The 5,233-nt window shown below is 38.4% G+C and overlaps 1 pseudogene; it reads right to left on the reverse strand.

Moving 5' to 3' along the window:
• Positions 1–1,052: 1,052 nt before the first annotated feature.
• Positions 1,053–4,914, reverse strand: LOC125357563 (annotated as a pseudogene).
• Positions 4,915–5,233: the final 319 nt, after the last annotated feature.

Consider the following 5,233-nt stretch of genomic DNA (forward strand, 5'->3'; position numbering starts at 1 on the left):
TGAGCTAGTGCACTGCAGCTCCACTCACTTTTTATTGTTCCCGTACCCAGAACAATCTAGATTTTCTCTAACAGGTGAAATAGATGCTAATAATAGAGATTTCTTCAGCACATTTTTAAGATTACATCAAAGTTAAGTCCTAGAAAAGGATTTCAAGGAAATGAATTACAGTTTTGACAATTTTAATATCACTGTTGGTAATGAAAATCAGTACCCAAGTTTAGAAGCACATTTTTACATTGGGCATTATTTGTAATGATTAATATACTTCATTGCCACAGTAATGATTTTAGATATAAACTTTTCTGTTTATTAGAGGACCCAATATGACCACTTCACATTTAATTCTTAAATATCAGTGACATAATACTTAACAAAAATGAAGAGTGAGCTGAGTGCCATTGGTTCATGTATATAATCCTAGTTTGAGATTTGAGGATCACAGTTCAAAGCCAGGCCAGCCAGGAAGGTCCATGGCATTCTTAGCATCAGTTAACCACCAGAAAGCCAGAAGTGGAGCTGTGGCTCATATGGTAGATGGTAGCCTTGAGCATAAAAGCTTAGGGTCAGTGTCCAGGCCCTGGGTTCAAGATCAAGACTTGCCCTTCCCCCCAAAAGAAAAAAATTCAAGAATGGACTTGAAAACATATTTTTTTTTAAAAAGAAAACAACAGCAGGAGGGAGTTTTTGGTACAGAATAACAATGAGTGAAAGTACACATCTCTGTACATATTAGGAACATGCACTGTGCCATTCCATGAGTATGGTCTGTGACCACATTCATATTTCTTTATGTAACTACCTTTGCATTATCAACTGTCCATATTTCCCATGAACTGCCATCCCAAGGAGAATTCTGAATAGAGGTTTTTTTTTTTTTGTGATATGATCTGCTTCCAATAAAACAAGTGCCAATAATGCACTACCATTATTGCCTGAAATGAGCCAAATCTTTCCGAAATATGTGTAATCTTATTTTTTTAAGTCTTTTCTGCATGAATCAGCAACACTCTGTCTTCAAATAAATCACAGTCAGGTCTTAATTCACATGCTCATATATTCAACATTTTGTTGATGTCATCATAAAGTTTTATTAAGTGAAGTTTGAATTTTTCAAAGGGTTTATACAGACAGTAAAGAAATTCAGTGTAAAAAAATGATCCAGAGCCATGATTAATTCATGTGATTTGGTGGTGAGGTGACATTGACATTGAATGATCTGGTTGGAGCAGCTATTGGCATTTGTTCAACAGCTTAGATAACACATCCCACCTGGTGGAAACTTAACATCACCATGGTCATGGCAAGCTGATGAACTTTTGTTTTTTACTGTAAAGATGATGTACAGAAGGGTTATTACATTTCTTTTTGAACAGTGTCACCACTTGCTCATTTTCTCCCATTTTTTTCCTTCCTGACCCCCTCCCCCCAAGTTGTATAGTTCATTTCCAACATAGTGTATAGTGAGTATCACTGGTTAAATTTCTCCATCAGTACCACCTTTTCTTGCTCAAACTGATGATTCCTGTAAAGAATGGCCACCTTGATGACAGTCTTGATGTTCTCTACTTTCTTGTTCTGGCGATACTCCTTGATGCCTTGGGAGAGCTCCTCCAACAGTTCGGGTCTTGTGCCATTAGTTAAAGTAGTAGCAATAAATGTGGACCATTTTACCTCAAATCTTTTTCTTTTCTGTTGATCATAGGGCTTGAACTCAGGATCTGGATGCTGTCCCTGGGCTCTTTTTGCTTAAGGCTAGTGCTCAAGCACTTTAAGCTACAGTGCCACTGCCTTACCCAAAGTCTTCTGTGCCTGGATGGCCAGGTTTGGGGAATTGAAGACATCTGTGGCCACCGGCTAGACTTTGTTCAAGACAAATTCTCCACTGATGAGCCTGAGAAGACTGATTGAAATTGTACTTCTAATTCCCATTTTCTAGCAGATCCTAAGCTTGTTGTATATACAATGCATATTCAGAGAATTTCTGACACTGACATTCTACTTGAAATCTACTCTAAGGAGGGGCATAGCATAGCTTTCCTCTTAGAAAGATTCTCTCTTATTGGGAATAATTAGTACAGGTTTAGGCAAGTCATAGCAGAGCATCACAAGAGCCCAATAGCTATACCCTTATGAACACATAAGATGATGCTAAGTGAAATGAACTCCATGTTATGGAAACGATTGTTATATCACAGTTGTAACTACTTTCAATGTCCCATGTGTATCTGTAGCTTCTATTATTGATGATGTTCTTGTATCACCTTCCTGTGGTTGTACCTACACTATCTCTGTAATCTTATCTGAGTATATTGGAAACTGTGTATACTGGTATTAGAAGTAGGAAATTGAAAGGGAATACCAAAATTGAGAGACACAGGGTAAAAAAGACAAACGACTACAAGAGCAATACTTGCCAAACTGTTTGGTGTAATTGAACTGAACAACTCTTGGGGGGGGGAAGGGAAAGTGGGAGGGGGGAATGAGGGAGGAGGTAACAAACAGTAAAAGAAATGTATCCAATGTCTAATGTATGAAACTGTAACCTCTCTGTACATCAGTTTGATAATAAAAATTTGAAAAAAAAAGAAAGATTCCATTCTATTCTCAAATGGTAAAAAAATCTATCATTCTTGTCTGCAGAAAGTTATAAAGTTACAAAACAAGACATCAGTGCCTAAAATATGGAAAACATGAAGTTAAGAATGAGGCAAAAACGTTGTTTCATGATAACTTATATTGTACATAAAAAAGTTGGCACATGCCTGGCTCACTTCACTTAACATGATTTGTTATAAATCTTTCCATTTCTTTACAAATGGGCTGATTCATTCATTCTGTGGAATTATAGAATTCCATTGTGTGTGTGTTGTGTGTGTGTGTGTGTGTGTGTGTGTGTGTGTGTGTATTAATTCATTCTTAATTCATTCATCTACTGAGGGGCATCTGGGTATATCTGGGGCATATCTCAGCTATGGTAAATAATGCTGCAATGAACAATGAGCATGTGCTGGTAGCTTTTATTTTTTATTTTTTGCTAGTTCTGGGGCTTGAACTCAGAGTCTGAGCACTGTCCCTGGCTTCTTTTTTTGCTCGAGGCTAGCACTTTGCTACTTGAGCCACAGTGCCACTTCTGGTCCTGAGGAATCGAACCCAGGGCTTCATGTATATGAGGCAAGCACTCTCTATCACTAGGCCATATTCCCAGACTGCTGGTAACTTTAATATGGCCTTGTCATGATCATTTGGCTAAATGCCCACAAGTGGAATTGCTAGGTCATAGGAGAGGTGTATGTTTACTCTGTTGAGGAGCCTCCATACTGCTTTCCAGAGTGGTTGAGCCAGTTTACATTCCCATCAATGATGTCATGGTATTCCCATTTGGCCACATCCCCGCCAGCATCTGCTGTTATTAGATTTCTTGATAATGGCCATTCTAACTAGGCTAAGGTGTATTCTCAATGTTATTTTTATTTGCATTTCTTTTATGACCAGCAATGCTGAGCTTATATCTATTGGCCATTCTTATTTCCTCTCCAGAGTAGTCTCTCTTTAAGTCTTTAGCTCACTTATTAAAATAAACATAGATTCCATAGTTTCCCTCATTGGTAATAAGTAGTATATATCTAGCATAGTCCTAGCACAGGAGCACAATATCTCAATAGCTACATACATATGATCATATAAGAGGGTGCTAAGCAAAATGAACTCCAAGATATGGAAACAGGAGGCTTTTCATTGTTGTTATTTTTAATGTACTGTGTGAAATTATTTCTTTTTTTCTTTCATTTGTCTTTCCTATGATTTATTTCTTGTTGTTACTGTATTTGATTTTGGTACCTTGGGTATTGCATATATGTTCATCTGAATTAGGGAGGGGAAGGGGCACAAAGACAAAGGGTGAGACAAAGGACAAAGGACAAAGGGTGTACCAATGCAACAGCAATACTCACAAAACAATATATTGGAAATTAACTGTACAACTTGGGGGGAAGCTGGTGGGGGAGGGAAAATGGGAGAAAAATGAGGGAGGGGGGTAACAAGTTTGACAAGAAATGTACTCAATACCTTATGCATGTAACTGTAACCCCTCTGTACATCATCTTGACAATAAAATTAAATTTAAAACAGTTGGTATGTGTAAGTAACGCAGGAAGAGAAAAAGTTTCTTTGGTCCATCATACCTCATTTTGCGTTCCCTTCTCATCCCTTGACTCAGCTCTCATCTCACTACGGCCTGTGGAAGGGGTATATCTCACCGTGACTAGACAATTTGGGAAAGGCGGTGGGTAGGGAACAAAGACAGCTATGACAACATTTTGAGACAGACTGAAATAAGGCACAAGAAGCAGAGAATCTGGGGTTATTTTAGCTCCCAGTTAGTCCAAGAATATGTGGCTCTTTTCTTACCTAGTTATCCATGCAGAGAAACCTTGAAGTACAAAGAAGTCATTCTAAAGAAGAGTCTTGATTCTACTCCTGTGTCCTTTCTATCTCAGGAGGATTTTAATTTAACTGTGAAAAATTGGGCTGAAAGGTTGCTTTTGTGTAAGATAAAGGCTGCATCACTCCGCATCCATCCACCGTGCTGCCACCTCCTCTGCCGCTGTGGTGCTCCTTCGGGTGGACCGGGGATCTCTTTTGTGAAGCAGCATCTGAGGAGACTGGCCGATGAAAAGCCCAAGGCAGGAGTCAAGACTGAGAACAACGGTCATATTAATTTGAAGGTGGCAGATCAGGATGGTTCTGTGGTGTAGTTTAAGATTAAGCGACATACACCACTTAGTAAACTAATGAAAGCCTACTGTGAATGACAGGGTTTATCAATGAGGCAGATTTGATTCCAAATGGATCGGCATACCTGCACAGTTGGAAATGGAGGATGAAGATACAATTGATGTGTTCCAGTAGCATGTCTACTAAATAAGGGAACCTGCTACCTTGTTCTTATAGACCAAGAATATATTCTTAATTAGAAAACTGCAATTTGTTCCCACCACATCCTGACTACTACTGTATAGTTTTCTCTATTCTTTCATTTTCCTCTTCCCCATTCCTTTATTGTACAGAAAGTAACTTGTGTATGTGCTCAAGCATATTGCTTTTTTTTTTCCCTTTTCTTTCTTTCTTTTTTTTAAACTAAATGGCCAGTGGTATATTTTGATTGACATCAAATGGAGATGGAATGGGGAAAAATACTGGTTCTGTGAAAATATCCCCATTCTCCATTAGT

The sequence above is a fragment of the Perognathus longimembris genome, chromosome 9 (genome assembly GCF_023159225.1).
Source record: "Perognathus longimembris pacificus isolate PPM17 chromosome 9, ASM2315922v1, whole genome shotgun sequence".
Taxonomy (NCBI): Eukaryota; Metazoa; Chordata; class Mammalia; order Rodentia; family Heteromyidae; genus Perognathus; species Perognathus longimembris.